The sequence below is a fragment of the Nelumbo nucifera genome, chromosome 1 (genome assembly GCF_055504915.1).
Source record: "Nelumbo nucifera cultivar China Antique chromosome 1, China Antique-T2T, whole genome shotgun sequence".
NCBI lineage: Eukaryota > Viridiplantae > Streptophyta > Magnoliopsida > Proteales > Nelumbonaceae > Nelumbo > Nelumbo nucifera.
The window spans coordinates 186,722,304-186,741,785 of NC_142649.1; the positions used below are offsets into that span (position 1 = coordinate 186,722,304).

A 19,482-nucleotide genomic window follows, 5' to 3' on the forward strand; every position below is an offset into this window, starting at 1 on the left:
TTGCACCCCTAAGAACCCACTTGCCTAAAAAGAAATATATAGAAAATGAAATTTCTGTTTTTCATAGTAAGAACCAGTTGTAAACTGATATGGCATTCTATCACATGTCTTGCTTCTACTTCCTTACAGGTTGGGACAATCCAAAATAGTTTGTGTTATCCAATTTTACTGTTGTAATTTTCATAGTAACATTGTTTTTTTACATGTATAGAAAGGATAAAATGAAAGTTGAAATTTCTATTTTTTTCAAAATTTTTTATGTAATTTCTATTAATTTTATGCATTTTTATGTTTTTGTTTAATTTCTATTTTACTTTTTGCAATTTCTATTATTTTTGTGTATTTTTTATTATTTTATCTAAATGGGTTAGGTTTGGGTCAAAGTGGGTTTAGGTTGAACTCAACCCATTTAATTCTATCTTACTGGGTCATTAATGGGTTGGCAGGTTAGATGGATTAGATTAAAGCTCAACCTAAACCTAGCCCAATTGCCACCCCTAACTAGGGGGTGATAATTTCTAGATTGATTGGCATAGGCCTGCAAATTATTATATAATATAATTTATATCATATATATCTATATATATTATGTATAATATTTTATATTTATATAATGATAAATATATTTTTGTACATGTATTATATCATATAATATAATTATTATGCATTAAAGTGTATTTAGGGACATAAGCCCCCCATAGGTGTTAAGCCCTGCCCGGCCTTTGATCACCCCTGGTTTTAACGGTTGACCAACCTCTTTCTTCTTTACGTTAGCCTAAAATCTGGGGATCCAATAAATTAAGGTCATAAATTTATATTTAGGGTAAAATAAAAAACCTCCCCCTAATGTTTCTAATAATCATAAAAACCTTTCTTATCGTTTTACTTTAGTAAAAAATTGACAAAAACCTTCCTTCAGTCGATGATCAAGACAGAAAACGTTAAACTGATGATTAATTTTTTTCCAAATACCTACTTTACCCTTTTACAAATTAGTTTACTTCTATTTTTATTAAAATACCCCTGCCAACATATTATACCTCTTTACCCTCTTTTAGTATCCTAGTTTCTATTTTTCTAGATTGAAGATGAGAAACACAGGAGGAACGAACGCAAAAGGGTTTCGAGGAACACAACACAAGCTGTTTTTTTCATTTTTGTTTTCGTTTTTTTCCTTGTCATTTTTTTCTTCCTCTTTCAGACGTATTCAGCCAAGTGAGTGAACACAGCACTAGCTGATTTCTTATTCTTCCTCTTTCGGTCATTATTTTGACACTGATATTTGGTTCATTGTTTTAACATTATTGCTCGGTTTTAAGAGTATTTTAATACACATGGGTTTCAGTCAAAATTTTGACATTGATCTTTGGTTCATTGTTTTAACATTATTGTTTTGTCTTAACAATATTTTAATGCACACAGGTTCCGGTCATTATTTTAACAGTATTGCTCTATTTGGTGCTTCATTAAATGAGTCACTCGATTGATTAGTCTTGGATTTCTATAAAATTTTCAGGGATCTAGAAAAAGGTTAGTTGGTTGTGATTGGTCTTTGATTCACTTTTTAAGCTAAAAACCTATTGAACTGTCATCGTTCCCTTAAACTCCTAGAGCATCTTCAGAACTTGGCACATCATGGGTCTCTATGTCGGAGATGTCTCACATGGTGGTTATCTCAAGAAGCATGGTTAGCCGGTTCTCATTGCCACCATCGTCATCCCTGACGGATTTGATCCAATTAAGCAGATCATTGGATATGAGCAAGGGATGCTGGGATGGAGGTTTTCCGGTCAGAAGTTCCAGCAAGAGCACCAAAGGAGTAGATGTCAGATTTGGAGGTGGCTCGACGACTGGACTTGCATGCCTTAGGGGCCCTCCTATATCCAGTAGAGTCAGAGAGTTTCATCTTTGGAGGAGGTATCGGTGAGCATGGCGAGGCAGTAACTGGTGAGACAAGCCTCAAAGTCAGGACCCAGGAGTTATATTGGAGGACTTGAGGTTGCTGTGAACGAGTCTAGATGCTTGATGTTATATATGCCAGGCCTTGTGCCATGTCCTCTGCTATTTTGAAGCATGAAGTCCAGTGGAATGGTCTGGCCTATGTTGATCTCGAACCTATGACATTATTTATTTGGCTAAAGTACAAAAGGGTAAAATGGGTACTTGGAAAAAAATTAATCATCACTTTTTTTTTGTCTTGTCATTGATGGAAGTGAGGTTTTCGTCAAATTTTTCAAAAATAGAGGGGAGATTTTTGCTAAAGTAAAACTACAGAGGAGGTTTTTATGATTGTTAGAAATTCAGAGGAGGTTTTTGTATTTTACCCTTATATTTATGACCTGATCGGGCCTACCAGCTCTCAAATTTTTGGGTTTGGGCAGCTATTTTTCTTTTGTACTTGGCCTCTCCCAGGCCCCCTTAATGCAGGTTCTGTCTGAGGTAAGAAAACCCTAGACCCAAATGGCCCAGCCCATCCCAGATAGAGGTGTCAATTACATTGGATTTGGTCCAACCCAATCCAGTCCAATGTGAGTTCACTTACAAATGCACTAGACCCAATTCAGTCCAAATCCAATACAAATTAAATCCAATCAAATCCATTAAAATGTAAATGGATTGAATTGGATCTAATCCAAACCGAATAAAATATCAAAAATTATATAAAAAACAGAACATATAAAAAATTACGATAATTTAAAAATTACAAAAAATATACCCTTTTGGCATTGAAAAAGTGTTCATTAAAAGTACTTTTATAAAAGTACTTTTTGTAGAAGTGTATTTATAAAAGTACTTTCGTATAAGTGCTTTTGTAAAATTACTTTCGTAGAAGTGCTTTTATAAAAGTACTTTTGTAAAATTACTTTCATAGAAGTGCTTTTATAAAAGTAATTTTTAAAAGTACTTTCATAGAAGTGCTTTTGTAAAAGTACTTTCATAGAAGTGTTTTTATAAAAGTGCTTTTGTAAAAATGCTTTCGTAAAAGTACTTTTATAAAAGTGTTTTTGTAAAAAATGATTTCGTAAAAGTACTTTTGTAGAAGTGCTTTTATAAAAGTACTTTCACAAAAGTGCTTTTGTAAAAGTGCTTTCGTAAAAGTTCTTTCACAAACGTGCTCATATAAAAGTACTTCCATAAAAGTGTTTTTACAAAAGTACTTCCATAAAAGTACTTTTATAAAACTTCTTCCATAAAAGTTCTTTTGTAAAAGTGATTTCATAAAAGTGCTTTCACTAAAGTACTTTTGTAAAACTGCTTTTATAAAACTACTTCTGCAAAAGTGCTTTTATAAAAGTATTTTTCATAAAATTGCTTTTGTAAAAGTGTTTTTATAAAATTAGTTTCATAAAAGTGATTTTATATTGGCTTCAATTTTGATTAGTTTCAAATTGGACAAGGGTTTGGCCTCATGATGGGATTGTTGAAAATTTGGTTTAGGTACTGATGAAGGAAGATTTGGCCCGACTTCGCAAATCACGCCACGTGGCAAAGAACAAGTAAGCTCGGCACTTAAAACAGCGTACCGAGGGTACAAACACCAAAGGGAAGAGACCAGCAGTCCGAACTCCCTACAAAGTGCCCGAACTCCCTACTTAGAGCTCGAACTCCCTACGAGGAGCCCGAACTTCCTACAAGGTGCCCGAACTCCCTACTTAGAGCTCGAACTCCCTACGAAGAGCCCGAACTCCCTGCAAGGTGCCCGAACTCCCTACTTGGAGCTCGAACTCCCTACGAGGAGCCCGAACTCTCCCTTTGGCCCTGAGTCACACAAAGCAGAGACCCGAACTGGCCCGTCTTATGACAGTTCGGGCCCCCCCCTTATCCGAATTCAAGACTTCGCCTCACGCACCGCTTCAGGCACTTCGCTTCCGGAGCATTGAACTGGACGAACCACACCGTACCTGACACCGAAAGAGTCCGTATCCAGGGGCGGCGCACCTGACTGACTTGGGATCTGACGCTTGATGGCCGCACTTCAAACAACCACCTGCCACCGTCACCTGTCACCGCTACCTCCAGTTACAGAGACGGCTCTGACAAAAAGAGCAGTGACGGTTCTGCCCCAACAAAGGCGATGACGCCCGAACTGGCAGAAGCACGAAAATACTCATTCCCGACCTGACAGGAGTCTAGGAGTGAGTGCGCGAGGTGGTTATAAAAGGATCTCCACCCCCAAAGAGGAGGTATGCAAACTTTGCGCTATCTGGTTTTATCTTGCCTTTGAAGGATTCTAACTTAAGCTTCGGAGCCTTTACATCGCGTTCTCCCCGGAGCTTCCTCATCTCCTCCGTTTCAGGTTCCCTGCTACTTAGCTCAGAGGCAAGGTCATTGACAGATAAGACCGGCCGGATTGCGCATCATCAATTGACGCCGTCTGTGGGAAACGCTTCAAAAAGCCTCCCTCCAAACTCTCATAACCCCCTTTTCTTCTCCAAAAAACCAAACACTCATGGCCTCTTCCAGCAACGCTGGACGTGGCACGGAGACAAACACCACCGGGGAACAACTTCAAGTTCCCGTGGTGTGCGTTGGACAGTTCACCATCCCCCTTTCGGTGGATGGAATCCCTAGCCTGAATGCGCCACAAGCAGTGGCGCCCGTAAACCTTCCTGCCACAAGCATCCCCTTTTCTCCCCCTATTGAGACAATCTTTACTAAACCGACTGCCGTCCCCCTGGCAGCCAGCCAAAACCGGTTGGACGACCTGATGCAGTGCATGCGGGCAATGCAAGCCCAAATGCAACAGTTCCAGCAACACCAGCACCAAGTGCTGCACCACATCCCAGTATCACTATCAACAGCAGTTCCCCCAACTGCCACTGAACCAACCACTACTTCCACCTTGCCACCCTGCTCCGAGGCCGGTCAAGGCCTCCCCGCAGGATGGACGCCCCCACCAAGGAAAGGCCTCTCGGCCCCAGAACCCCCCTAACAGCCAGGCCTCATCCCCGGGCCGAAGAGAAAAAAAAATCATCCCCGCCTCGCAGCTCGCAGGTGGGTCGGGAACATCGCCCGCGAGATCGACACCACGGCGCTCCAAGCCCGAGTTCCCACTCACGGAAAACCGATTCGGCGCCCTGGCAGCAACAGACTACCAGCATTCCGGGCCCATCGAGCTCGGCAACACGGAGGCCAGCAGCGCCAGTACAAGGCCCACTCAACAACGAAGGCGCTGGCGAAGTCGCCGAACCGCCACCCGTGTCCTGTCAGAGCTCAGAGGCAAAGAAGAGACGAGCTCGGACGAGGTAGGAGCTGCCCCGATTCTCTCAGTTCCTTCCCCCAGAGATTTTAAGCTCCCACCTCTGGACAAGTACGACGGGTCCTTCGACCCCAACGACCACGTTGACGCTTTCCAATCCCAAATGCACCTCGCCAGGGCCAGCGAATCGTGCATGTGCGTGGCCTTCACCACTTGGTACAGGAACCTGGCCCCCGGGTCGATAAAGTGCTGGGCTCAGTTTGTGCAGGTTTTCACCGCACACTTTGTCACCAGCGAACGGTGCCCCAGAACAGAGGAAAGCATCTTCGGAGTAGTCCAAAGGGAAGGAGAATCCATCCGGGGCTACATCAAGCGATTCAATGAAGCATGCTTGCAGATACCGCAGTTGGACCCCGCGGTGCAGCTCGTGGCGGCCAAAAGAGGGGTAACGCACAAAGAATTCAAATGGCACATGGTAGCTAACCAGCCCGCAACCGTGGCCGAATTCCTCAAGCTCGCGGACAAGTTCATGAGGACAGAGGAAGAAATCAACCAACGAACCGAAGGCGGGAACGAGAAAAGAAAGAGGGAAGGCGAGCCCTCCAACCCAGTCGATAGGAAAAACTCGGCCCGGGAGCCGAAGCCGAACCAGTCGTTCCGAGCTCCCCTAGCAGTTCGGATGGATTACACGCCGTTAAACACAAGGCGGACTGAGATCTTAATGACGATCAAGGATGCCCCATATGTGAAGTGGCCACCTCGCCTAAAGGGAAATCCGAACGAGAGAAATAAGAATTTGTATTGTAGTTTCCATAGAGACCATGGTCATAGTACCAAGCAGTGTAATAATCTCCGGGACGAGATAGAGGGGCTCATCCGTCGCGGATACTTGAGAAACTTTGTACAGCACAACAATAATAACAATAAGGCAGGTCAGCAAGGGGAGCACGAAAAGGATGCCCCCGAATCTAGCAGCAGACCTGTCGAACCGTTGCAGCGACAGCCTCCGGAAGAGAGGCCAGTTCGGGGAACCAGCCATGTAATTGTGGGAGGTTCGGTGGTAGCAGGGTGTACCTCAGCAGCAGCACGAACTTCAGTTTGCGAAGCGGCCCTCGAGGAACGGAACCCCCCAAAGAGACCAAAGACCGAAGAACCAATCTTCTTCACGGAGGACGACGCGCGAGGGGTCCACTACCCCCACGATGACACGCTTGTCATTAAACTAAGGATCAGCGACTTCGAGGTCAGACGCACACTCGTAGATTCGGGCAGCTCAGCGGACATCCTCTTTAAATCAGCATTTGACCAGCTACAGTTACAGAGGAGCGAACTGAAGCCCACGAACACTCCCCTGGTGGGTTTCAGCGGAGAGGAAGTTAGGCCCCTCGGAAAAATAACAGTACCTGTGGAAGTCGGCACATGGCCTTGTGCGGTCAGACTCAACCATGATTTCCTGGTGGTCGCAACCCACTCCCCATACAATGCCATAATAGGGTGGCCGATCACGCATATCCTACGGGCGGTGGTCTCCACCTACTATTTGGCCATGAAGTTCCCTACGGACTTCGGTGTGGGGGTAGCGCGGGGCGACCAGCTCGAGTCCCGCAAGTGTTATGTTGCCGCCTTGAAGGGAAAAACCAAGGCGGCCGACGACCTCGAACTGGAGCGGCCTGCGGAGCAAGGCGAGGAATGAGCTTCGCTCACAGAGGAAACAGTCGCAATCCCGACTTCGGCTACGGACCCGGCTCGCACACTCCAGATCGGTGCTTCCGTCGAGGAACCCCTACGAACCGAACTGGTGAGTTTTTTACTTCAAAATTTAGATATTTTTGCATGGTCCGCGGCCGATATGCCCGGTATTGACCCTGGCCTTATAACTCACAAACTTAACACTGACCCTGTAGTCAGACCCGTTAGACAGAAGAAATGCAACTTAGCCCCAGAACGCTGGAAGGCGGTCGACGAGGAGGTCGAGAAGCTCCTCGTAGCAGACTTCATAAGGGAAGTCCATTACCCGAGCTGGGTGGCCAACCCTGTGCTGGTAAAAAAGGCGAACGGCAAGTGGCGCATGTGCGTCGACTACACCGACCTGAACCGAGCTTGCCCGAAAGATTGCTTCCACCTCCCCAGAATTGACCGCCTAGTGGACGCGACCTCGGGACATGAGTTGCTAAGCTTCCTGGATGCCTACTCAGGCTACAACCAAATCCGGATTGACCAGTCCGATGAGGAAAAAACCAGCTTCATAACCGAGTTCGGTCTGTACTGTTACAAGGTCATGCCCTTCGGATTAAAAAATGTCGGGGCAACCTTCCAAAGACTTGTAAACAGGCTGTTTCGGCCCCTGATTGCCACGAAGATAGAGTGTTATGTAGACGACATGGTCGTCAAGACAGTTTTCACAAGAATTAATATAAGACTTAGATTCTGTCTTCCAAATCCTACGTCAGTTTAACATGAAATTGAACCCCAACAAATGTGTCTTTGGCGTTACCTCGGGCAAATTCCTAGGCTACATTGTCAATCGGCGCGGTAGTGAGGCCAACCCGGACAAGATAAAAGCCATCCTAGATATGAGACCACCTCGGAAAGTAAAAGAAGTTCAGAGGCTAAACGGCCGCATAGCCGCTCTAAGCCGCTTCATGTCCAAATCAGCAGACCGCTGCCTACCTTTCTTCAAAGCAATCAAAGGCAAAGGGTTCGAGTGGACCCAAGACTGCTAGCTCGTGTTTGACGAGCAAAAAGGTTACCTCGCTAGTGTGCCAACCTTAGCCCGGCCCGAGGAGGGCGAGGTCTTAGAACTGTACCTCTCGGCAAGCGACGAGGTGGTCAGTTCGGTACTAATAAAAGAAACAGACCGGGTCCAGCGACCCATCTATTTTATTAGTAAAATTTTGCAGGGAGCAGACACAAGGTACCCGCAGATAGAAAAGCTAGCATACGCACTGGTGATAGCAGCTCGGAAACTCCGCCCATACTTTCAGGCTCACACCGTCATCGTCCTAACCGACAAACCTCTGAGACAAGTTTTACTCAAACCCGAGGTTTCCAGTCGACTGACGAAATGGGCCATCGAACTCAGCGAGTACGACCTCCAGTACAAGCCAAGAACTACTATTAAGGCTCAAGCCTTGGCAGATTTTATCGCCGAATGCACGTTTAGCCTCAAAGCCCCTGAGTCGATCGAGCCCGAGATCCCCAGTTCGGGCGAGCTCGGAGCTCCCAAGCCAATAGAGTCTGAACCCCGTGAAGTAGCAGCCAGTGTAGCATCTCTCCTGGTTAGACCAAACGCGAACTGGGATGAGGAGCCCTGGATCCTTCACGTAGATGACTCCTCGAACCAGCAGGGCAGCGGGGCTGGAATAGTGCTACGCGGCCCGAGCGGAACAAAGTTGGAATACGCACTATGCTTTGAGTTCGCGGCATCCAACAACGAGGCAGAGTACGAGGCACTGATAGCCGGGCTGAACCTAGTGCACAAGGTCGGAGCAAAGCACGTAGTTATCTGCAGTGATTCCCAGCTCGTGGTCAACCAAGTTACAGGTGAGTACGAAACACGCGAGCTCACTATGATTGCATACTTGGCAAAAGTAAAAGAGGCTCTACTCAACTTCCAGTCACACTTCATCAAGCAAATCCCGAGGTCAGAGAACACTGAGGCCGATGCCCTGTCCCGACTAGCCAACACGAGTCATAACGCCATGAGAACCGTGTACATAGAGGACTTACCTCGGCCCAGCATTCTCGATGGGGCAGAAGAGGTTGCTCCCGTCTCTGAAGCAGAGTCGAGCTGGATCGACCCACTCGCGAGCTTCCTGCTAGACAGAACCCTCCCTGCGGACTGCAATGCAGCCAAGAGGGTGCAGCGCCAGGTAGCCAAATACGTCATAATAGACGAACGGTTGTACCGACGATCCTACACGCTCCCCTACCTGCGATGCTTGCGACCAACCGAAGCCGAGCTCGTACTCCGTGACACTCATGAAGGCTTGTGCGGCGGACACCTGGGGGGCAGAGCCCTCGCTCAAAAAGCACTTCGACAAGGATTATACTGGCCAACGATGAAGACAGAGGCCATCGAGCTCGTCAGAAAATGCGACAAGTGTCAAAAGCATGCCAATATCCACCATCAGCCTACTGCCAACCTCAAATACCTCACCAGTCCATGGCCCTTTGCACAATGGGGCATCGACCTTCTGGGGCCATTCCCACCAGCGACAGGTGGGAGAAAGTTCCTAGTGGTGACATAGATTACTTCACAAAGTGGATAGAAGCTGAACCTCTAGCAACACTTACAGCCCGAAACATACAGAACTTCTTTTGGAAGAACATAGTATGTCGCTTCGGGCTACCTCGGGTACTGATCTCCGAACCCGGCATAGGAAAACACGGACCAAATTGGGAAGGACCCTACAGAGTAAAGAAAGCACTCGGGAGGGCATACGAGCTCGAAACCCTAGAAGGAAAACAAGTACCCCGAGCATGGAACATTGTCAACCTAAGGCGATACTACCTATAGACCGCCAAGCAAAGTGGATAAAATCACCACCAAAGCATACGGGTTAGGATGCCGAGCTAACGAAGGAACCTCGGCACAGGCAAACAAAGAAAAGTCAGCCAAAGACGAAACGGGGACAACGAACTAATAGGGACATCGGCATCTCAGAGCACCAAAACAGGCCGCGCGAGTGCGGTAACCCGGACAAAAAACAGACCGAACGTATAGTCAGCTCGACAAATACGTTCAATTCAGCAAATATGCTTAGTTCGGGAGAAAGAATAATCAGCACTTAAACAAAAGTCATTCCATTTCAAAAGTAAGGTAGTACACAAAAAAAAAAAATTTACAAGCCCGGAGCTATTTCTTCATCATCAGAAAGCACTTCAACAAAACCCGAAGGCCCCGCCTCGCCCTCGGAGTCTGGCTCGGCGTCAACAGCATTAGCCATCTCCTGAGTTATGCGCGAAGTGGATATGGCGCTAACATCGAGCTCGGGGTACGTATTCCGGATCATCCACTGGCTTAGTTTAAAACCCCTCCTATATGAATCCACCATCAGATCATCAAAGCCCGGCGAAGCAATGTACTCTTCGATACCTTGAGAAAAGATCTGCGTCCTCTCCCTGATGTCCTCCTGAAGATACTCGACCTGATGCTGCAGATCCAGCCTCAAGTCCGCCATGTGCTTCACCACCACTCCCATGGCCTCGGCATCTCTCTGAGACCTCGCCTGCCTGATCCGTGAAAAACGGGCAGTCTCTTCGGCAGCATGAGCAGCCTCCTCGGCAGCGCGACGAGCCTCTTCGGCAGCTCGCGCCTGCCTCGAGCTCCTCTCCACCTGAGCCGCCAAGGCGTGAATAGAAGAATTCACCTACCAAAAGAGACCGAATGATCAAAAGAACCAACAAAACAAAAGCCAAAGAGCTCTAAAAAAGGAGAACACTTACCACCATGGCATGGGTAACGGCACGGTAGGCCACTTGATGCAGAGGGAGATCAGTCCACGTCGCGACCTCCTCGGGGAAGATAGCCTCTTTACTCTTTTGAAGAGCATGGGTCAGCGTCAACACACTCCTGAAATCCCCCAGGGCCCCTGAGCCCGAGGGCCCAGCTCGCGTATGAGCAGACCCGGAGTAAGCAGGAGCACCGGAGTATGTAGGAGCCCCTGTGTATGTAGTCTCGGCATAAGGGCCCCCTGCCGGCTCCTGCATCGGAGGGACCATCTCGGGCTCCCTGGGCGGATCTTCTGGCTGATAGCCCGGCACCTCGGGCTCCGCATCCTGGGGCATCTCGGCGCGAGTTCGCTTGGCAACCCGCTTTCTCCTCTTCATACCTTGAAACAAGTGCCCACCCCGGGTCCCTCGCGAATCCATCACACCTGCGAAAGGAAGTTCGCCATCAGTAAAAAGCAAGAAAGACAGCAAGATAAGAGTCTCAAAGTGAAGAACCTACCCGAGCTCAGGCTGGCCGCAATGAGCTTGGCCTCCGTCAGATACTGTTGACACTTCAGCCCAAGTCGCACCCATTGCCGGAGGCCCTTCGGCGTCTCCTTGTCAAGCGTGACCCCGGAGTCAGGAGCGGCCATCCCCCACCCGGTCTGAAAAGGCCACCCCAGCACACTTCGCACTCCGAAATAGTCTCGCATCCATGCTGGGACCTTGTTGGGGAGCTCGTATAAAAGCTTAAAGCCCGGGCGAGGAGACAGGTAGTAAGCCCGCCTATGCCCGGGGAGGGGACCCGCTTGCTTCTTAAGCATCAAGATTGAAGAAAAAATCTCCAAGTCCAACGGAAAGCTCTCGTCGCAGAATAAGGAGATTGTCCCCACCAAGTTTCGAAAGGAATTCGGGTGAAGCTGGCCGACCGTCACGCCGAAGTGGTTCAAGACTTCGACAAAGAGGGGATGGAAAGGCAATCGCAGCCCCGCGGCGAGCTACTCCCGGAATATCACGATCTCATCAGGACCGTGTTCCCAAGGAAAGCTAACCGAAGGTATGAAATAAGCATACTCCCCGGGCAAGTTATAGTAAGTAATGAGGGATTGGAGCCCCTTGGGCGTCATGGTCGAAGGGACGAACTTGTCTAACATCCGACCCCGACGAGAGGTGGACGCCAAACTACCCGAAGCGCCACGGCCTACGAGCTTGAACTCTTCCTCGAGCTCTACCTCCGGCTCGCTAGGGCTATCGGGGGATGCAACTTGGTTCGTAGAACCTGCATCAGACCCGCTGAAAGGACTATCTGAGCCATCCGAGCTAGACATCGGGAGTGATGAGATCCAGGAAAGTACTCACCCGGACGAAAGCTGTAGACCACAGGAGCTCGGACGAGCAGAAGATCTTGAGTGCGAACTGAAAAAACCTGGACGCGAACTGGATGCGAGCTGAAACTCAGACGCGAGCTCGAGAGAAATACAGAAGTGACAACAACTGGGGTCCCCCCCCCCCCGCTATTTATGCTCATAGTGACCGAAAGGCAACGGCTTAGATCAAAGCCAATCCGACGGCCTACAGCCACACTGACCGCACGTCCCCCGAGACCGAGACGTGATTGGCGCACGTCTTTTTGAAACTGACAGCGCCGGCGCACATCTTTTTGAAACTGACGGAACGCCAGCGCACGTCTCCTCAGAAAAAATGGCAGCGGCACGTCTTTTTCAAATTTGAAAAGACGCCCGCTATCGCGCCCCCAAGTGGCGCGCTTTTTTAAAAAAAAAAAAAATTCGAAATAACGCGCGCGCCGCCACATCGATCAGCGTTTAGACAGGCCGGCGCGCTTCCCGCCTAAATAGACGCTCGAAGAAGCCCAAGAAACCCAGACAATGCACCTTGTGCCAGCAGAACCAAGATTCAAAGTGTAGAACAAATCTACCTGACACCTTACGAACTCCCCGCGCCAGGGCAAGACCCTTAGAACGAGGAGTGGGGGGCAATTGATGAAGGAAGATTTGGCCCGACTTCGCAAATCACGCCATGTGGCAAAGAACAAGTAAGCTCGGCACTTAAAACAGCGTACCGAGGGTACAAACACCAAAGCGAAGAGACCAGCAATCCGAACTCCCTACAAAGTGCCCGAACTCCCTACTTAGAGCTCGAACTCCCTACGAGGAGCCCGAACTCCCTGCAAGGTGCCCGAACTCCCTACTTAGAGCTCAAACTCCCTACGAAGAGCCCGAACTCCCTGCAAGGTGCCCGAACTCCCTACTTGGAGCTCGATCTCTTTACGAGGAGCCCGAACTCTCCCTTTGGCCCCGAGTCACACAAAGTAGAGACCCGAACTGGCCCGTCTTATGACAGTTCGGGCCCCCCCCCCCCTTATCCGAAATCAAGACTTCGCCTCATGCACCGCTCCAGGCACTTCGCTTCCGGAGCATTGAACTAGATGAACCACACCGTACCTGACACCGAAGGAGTCCGTATCCACGGGCGGCGCACCTGACTGACTTGGGATCTGACGCTTGACGGCCGCACTTCAAACTGCCACCTGCCACCGTCACCTGTCACCGCTACCTCCAGTTACAGAGACGGCTCCGACAAAAAGAGCAGTGACGGTTCTGCCCCAGCAAAGGCGATGACGCCCGAACTGGCAGAAGCACGGAAATACTCATTCCCAACTTGACAGGAGTCTAGGAGTGAGTGCGCGAGGTGGTTATAAAAGGCTCTCCACCCCCAAAGAGGAGGTATGCAAACTTTGCGCTATCTGGTTTTATCTTGCCTTTGAAGGATTCTAACTTAAGTTTCAGAGCCTTTACACCGGGTTCTCCCCGGAGCTTCCTCATCTCCTCCGTTTCAGGTTCTCTGCTACTCAGTTCAGAGGCAAGATCGTTGACAGATAAGACCGGCCGGATTGCGCATCATCAGGTACAATTCTAATTAATAAGAATATGGGTCAATTTATTTTGTATTGGCCCAATCTAATAATTATAATAGATTGTCCAAATCCGATTTGATAAGATTTGGATCGATGGATCCAATCTAAAACTGGTCGATTGACACCCTTAATCCCATAAACACGTATATCAAGTATATGTGTGTGTGTGGCATTTTTTATAAACATATCGATAATATATTTTTATTTATTTTCTATCATTTTAATATTAAAATTTTAATTTATAAAAAAAAGTTAGAAATAGATACTTAGGTCCATTTTCATTAACTCACGTTACAGATTATTGTAAAGTTACCGAAATGCCCATATTTTTTTAAAAATTGTTTAAATCTAAATTTTTGAAATACCAAAATAACCCTGATTAAAAGTTGGGTTGTATTCGGTTTGGGCACCACTGTTGCTCATCGTGGGAACCATTGCCGCTGCACGTAGAAGAAATTGTTGCGGCCGCCGCCACTTTAGAAAAAACCGTTGCCGCCGTGGGGAGAAGAAACTATTGACTATTGCCGCCGTGGGATCCAAAAACCATTGCCACCGCCTCATAGAGTAAGTTCCATCTCTGCATTAAAGCCTCAGCAACCCTTTTACCCATTTCGACATTCCCATGAATCCTAAAAGCCATAAACAAGCTTTGCAATGCAAATAACCCTGGCTTTGTTGACATCTAACGCTCAAACTCCTCTGCCTCATCGAGCCACCCTGCCCTACCCAACATATCCACAACACACAGGGGATGGTTCAATGTGATGATCTAACTCTAACGCACAAGCTCCATACCTTCCTTCACCAACTCAACAAAGGTATAAACCGCTTCTACCCCATAATTTCCTTCTTGGACATGGCTTGAAAGTAGAGCATCCCATCAAACAATCTCTTGGCTTCTTCTAGATAGCCCCACTCTTAAAAAAATCTTTATTTTTGTTATTTGTTGGTCAGCTGTCCTAGTTTTTAGGAAGATAGTTATTAGTTGGAGCATTGCTGAACTAGTCTTCAGCAAGTTTGTTAAGTGGTTGTGATTTTACCAAATCTTTAGCTTAGTGGTTACTGGTTCCTATTTTTATGCTTTCTGTTGATGTAGGTGCCTATTTAAAAGGCCATTCCTTAAAGAAATTATGCAGTGAGTTGTTTTCATTCACTAGATATTTCCTACTGTATTGCCTCTGTTTTTTTTTGCAACAGTGGTATCAGAGCCGAAGAGTGAAACAGGAAGAGTGCAGCAACAACTCTTTCTTTCATTGCAGCAGCAATTTCTATGGCTTCTGAAAATTTTGTTCAACCTGCAATCCCACGCTTTGATGGTCATTATGATCATTGGAGCTTGCTGATGGAGAATTTTTTGAGGTCCAAAGAATATTGGCAGGTCATTGAAAGTGGCATAAAAGAGGCAGCAGCTGGAGTTGTTTTGACAGATGCACAAAAGATAGAACAGGAGGCACAAAAGCTGAAAGATTTGAAGGCAAAAAATTATCCCTTTCAAGCAATTGATCGTTCAATCTTGGAAACAATTCTTTGCAAGGACACCTCCAAGCAAATATGAGACTCCATGAAGAAGAAGTATCAAGGGAACGCAAGGGCGAAGCGTGTGCAACTCCAAGCTCTTCGTAGAGAGTTTAAGCTTCTTCAAATGAAGTCAGGGGAGTCAGTTTCAGAGTACTTTTCGAGGACAATGGCAATTGCAAACAAGATGCGGATTCATGGAGAGAAACTAGAGGATGTGACCATTGTTGAAAAGATCCTTCGTTCAATGACACCCAAGTTTAATTTTGTGATTTGTTCTATTGAAGAGTCTAAAGACATTGATATTCTTTCAACAGATGAATTGCAAAACTCTTTGCTGGTTCATGAGCAGAAAATAACCCAGCAAGACAATGAAGAACAACCATTGTAGGCAGCAACAAGCTCAAGAGGACATGGAAAGGGTGGATGGAAAGGCAAGAATACACACCAGAGACAAGGAGACAAGAAAGGTGTTGAATCTCAAGGAAACTGGAAGGCTCGTGATGCTCAAAGTTCAACAGGATCTAAACCAAAGTCAGCTGACAAATCCAAGGTGGAATGTTATTGTTGTCACAAGTATGGTCACTATCGCTCAGAATGCCATACAAATTTAAATAAACATCGAGGGGAAAAGTCTAACTTTGCAGAAAAGGAAAAAGAAGAAGAAGTTTCTCTCCTAATGGTGTGTCATACTATGGAGGAAACTCACCCGAATTTATGGTACTTGGATACGGGTTGCAGAAACCATATGTGTGGAGACAAATCAATTTTCTCTGATTTGGATGAATCATTCCGAGATACTATTAAATTTGGTGATAACTCTAGAGTATCTGTTTTGGGAAAAGGAAGTGTTTTACTTCAAACCAAAGGAAAGTCTCATTCTATTTCCAATGTGTTATTTGTTCCAAATCTAAAAACTAATCTGTTTAGTGTTGGCCAGGTTCAAGAAAAGGGATATGATATCTCAATTAAGGATGGAGTTTGTCAAATCCAAGATGACAAGTTGGGTTTAATTGCCCAAGTACAGATGACAGTAAATCGGATGTTTCCTTTGTATCTCCATCACATTACCCACAAATGATGTCTCGCTGCAAAACTAAAATACACAGCATGGCTATGGCATTTTCGCTATGGCCATCTCAGTTTTGGTGGTTTGAAGACCTTGCAGCAGAAAAACATGGTGGCAGGCCTTCCCAAATTTGAGTCTCCTTCAGAAATCTGCGAGGAATGTGTTGTTAGCAAACAACATAGAGATGTTTTTCCAAAAGGAAAATCTTGGAGGGCTAAGAAGGCACTGGAACTAGTACATTCTAATTTGTGTGGGCCAATTATACCAACATCAAATGGAGGTAAACGATATTTTATATCATTTATTGATGACTTTATCCGAAAAACTTGGGTGTACTTTCTGCAGAAAAAGTCGGAGGCTTTCACAACCTTTCAAAGGTTTAAAGCACTAGCTGAAAATGAAGTTGGCAGTCCAATTAAGATTTTACGTACTGACCAAGGTGGAGAGTACAACTCACAAGAGTTTGCTGATTTTTGTGGCAAACATGGAATTAAAAGACAGCTGACCGCAGCTTATACACCTTAGCAAAACGGTGTAAGCGAGAGGAAAAATAGAACGATTCTCAATATGGTGCGAAGCCTTCAACAAAGAAGTGGTCTTCCTAAGAGTTTCTGGCCTAAAGCAGTCAGTTGGAGTGTTTATATTTTGAATAGAAGCCCCACACTAGTTGTTCAAAATATAACTCCTGAAGAAGCATGGAGTGGGAATAGACCAGCTGTAGATCATCTGCGTGTGTTCGGGTGTATAGCGTACGCCCATGTTCCAGATCAAAGAAGAAGAAAGCTAGATGACAAAGGTGAAAAATGCATTTTTCTTGGTTTTAGTGATCATTCAAAGGCTTACAAATTGTATAATCCTATTATCAAGAAAATTGTTATTAGTCGTGACGTCATTTTTTATGAAGAAAAGACATGGTTATGGAGCAACAATACAGGTGGACAGCAACTTCCATCAGATTTTGATGAGGGAGATGCAGATGAAACGCAACAGCAGCAACAACAAAATGCTCTAGCAATTCCAGCCCCTCATAATACTCAAAATGACATCCCTACAGCCTCTGAAACTTCACCACCAACAACAGAATCAGATGAACAACTTGATGCTGCAGCAGGTTCTCGTTCTCAACGTGTCAGAAGAAGACTAGCATGGATGTCAGACTATGAGGTACCCAACATAAATGATATTGATGATCCACTTACACATTTTGCTCTATTTTTAGATTGTGATCCTACAACTTTTGAAGTTGCTGTCAAAGAAGAAAAATGGCAGAAAACCATGGATGAAGATATTGCAGCTATTGAAAGAAATAAAACATGGGAATTGACTGACCTTCCAAAGGGACAAAAGACGATTGGTGTTAAGTGGGTTTACAAGATGAACTTGAAGGAGAATGGCAAAGTTGACAAGTACAAGGCGCGTTTGGTGGTCAAAGGTTATAGACAAGATTTTGGTGTGGACTACAAAGAAGTATTTGCTCTTGTAGCCAGACATGATATAATCAGATTGATGATTGCATTAGCAGCACAAAACTCATGGCCCATTTTCCAATTGGACATGAAATCTGCATTTTTACATGGAGATTTAAAAGAAGAGGTATTTATTGATCAACCTCCTGGTTATGTGAAACTCGGCAGTGAGCATAAAGTTTACAAATTAAAAAAGGCTCTATACGGACTAAAACAAGCACCTAGAGCTTGGTACAGTCGTATAGATTCTTATTTTTTAAAGGAAGGTTTCAAAAAATGCCCATACGAGCATACGCTTTACACAAAAAAGGAAAATGGAGGAAAATTGCTTATTGTGTGCTTATATGTAGACGATTTGATATAATCTGGAAATGATAGAACAATGTTTGAAAACTTTAAACAATCCATGATGGTTGAGTTTTAAATGTCTGATCTTGGGATAATGCATTACTTTCTTGGCATAGAAGTAGTGCAATCTGATGCTGGAATTTTTGTGTCTCAAAAGAAATATGCCCAAGAAATTTTGGACAGGTTTGATATGAAGAACTGTAACTCAACCACTACACTAGTTGAGACAGGATTGAAGCTTGTGAAAAATCCAGCAGGAAAAGGGGTTGACAGCACTCTTTACAAGCAAATGGTTGGAAGTTTAATGTACTTGACAGCAACACGACCTAATTTAATGTATGTTGTAAGTCTTATTAGCAGGTATATGGAGCAACCAAAGGATATTCATCTTTTAGCTGCAAAGAGGATTCTTCGGTATTTGCGTGGTACTACTGAACTCGGGCTTTTATACAAGAAGGGTGAACAATCATGCTTGATTGGATTTATAGACAGTGACTATGCTAGAGATTTGGATGACAGAAAAAGCACATCTGGATATGTTTTTATGTTGGGTTTTGCAGTTGTTTCGTGGTCATCAAAGAAGCAGTCATTAGTTACTTTGTCAACAACAGAACCCGAGTTTGTAGCAGCAGCTTCTTGTGCTTGTCAAGCACTTTGGTTGAGAAAAATTCTCAAGGAGATGCATTTTGAGTAACCAGGTTCTACCCAGATTTGCTGTGACAATAACTCAGCAATTAAGCTCTCCAAAAATCCTGTTCTTCATGGAAGATGCAAGCACATAGACGTGAGGTATCACTTCTTGCGTGATCTTACAAAGGATGAAGTCATTGATCTCGTTTATTGTAGAAGTGGGGACCAAGTTGCTGATATTTTTACTAAGTCCCTCAAATTAGCTATTTTTCTGAAGTTGAGGAAATTACTTGGAGTTTGCAGTCTGGTAGACTCAGTTTGAGGGGATTCTGAATGTTTTAAATTGGATGTCTGTAGACATCAGTTTAAGGGAGGGTTTGTTAAAAAAAATCTTTATTTTTGTTATTTGTTGGTCAGCTGTCCTAGTTTTTAGGAAGATAGTTATTAGTTGGAGCATTGCTGAACTAGTCTTCAACAAGTTTGTTAAGTGGTTGTGATTTTACCAAATCTTTAGCTTAGTGGTTATTGGTTCCTATTTTTATGCTTTCTGTTGATGTAGGTGCCTATTTAAAGACCATTCCTTAATGAAATTATGCAGTGAGTTGTTTTCATTCACTAGATATTTCCTACTGTATTGCCTCTGTTTTTTTTTTGCAACACCCACCTTGAGTACATCGTTATAAGTGCATTCCAAATAAATGTTTTAGAGTCAAATGCAGATTTAATTACAAAGGAATGAAACTGAAATCCCAGAAGACAATCTTGAATATCTGAGCAAAGTTAAGAAAAATAGTAGTATAAGTCACGACACCAAGGCCAAGGGAGAGCCCAATTTGATGCATTTGAAGGAATTGTGTTCCAAGATCAAGCTCCAGTAAATCTTAGC

The 19,482-nt window shown here is 45.4% G+C and overlaps 1 pseudogene; it reads left to right on the forward strand.

Moving 5' to 3' along the window:
* Positions 1-18,042: 18,042 nt before the first annotated feature.
* LOC109114618 (secreted RxLR effector protein 161 pseudogene) lies at positions 18,043-18,660 on the forward strand (annotated as a pseudogene).
* Positions 18,661-19,482: the final 822 nt, after the last annotated feature.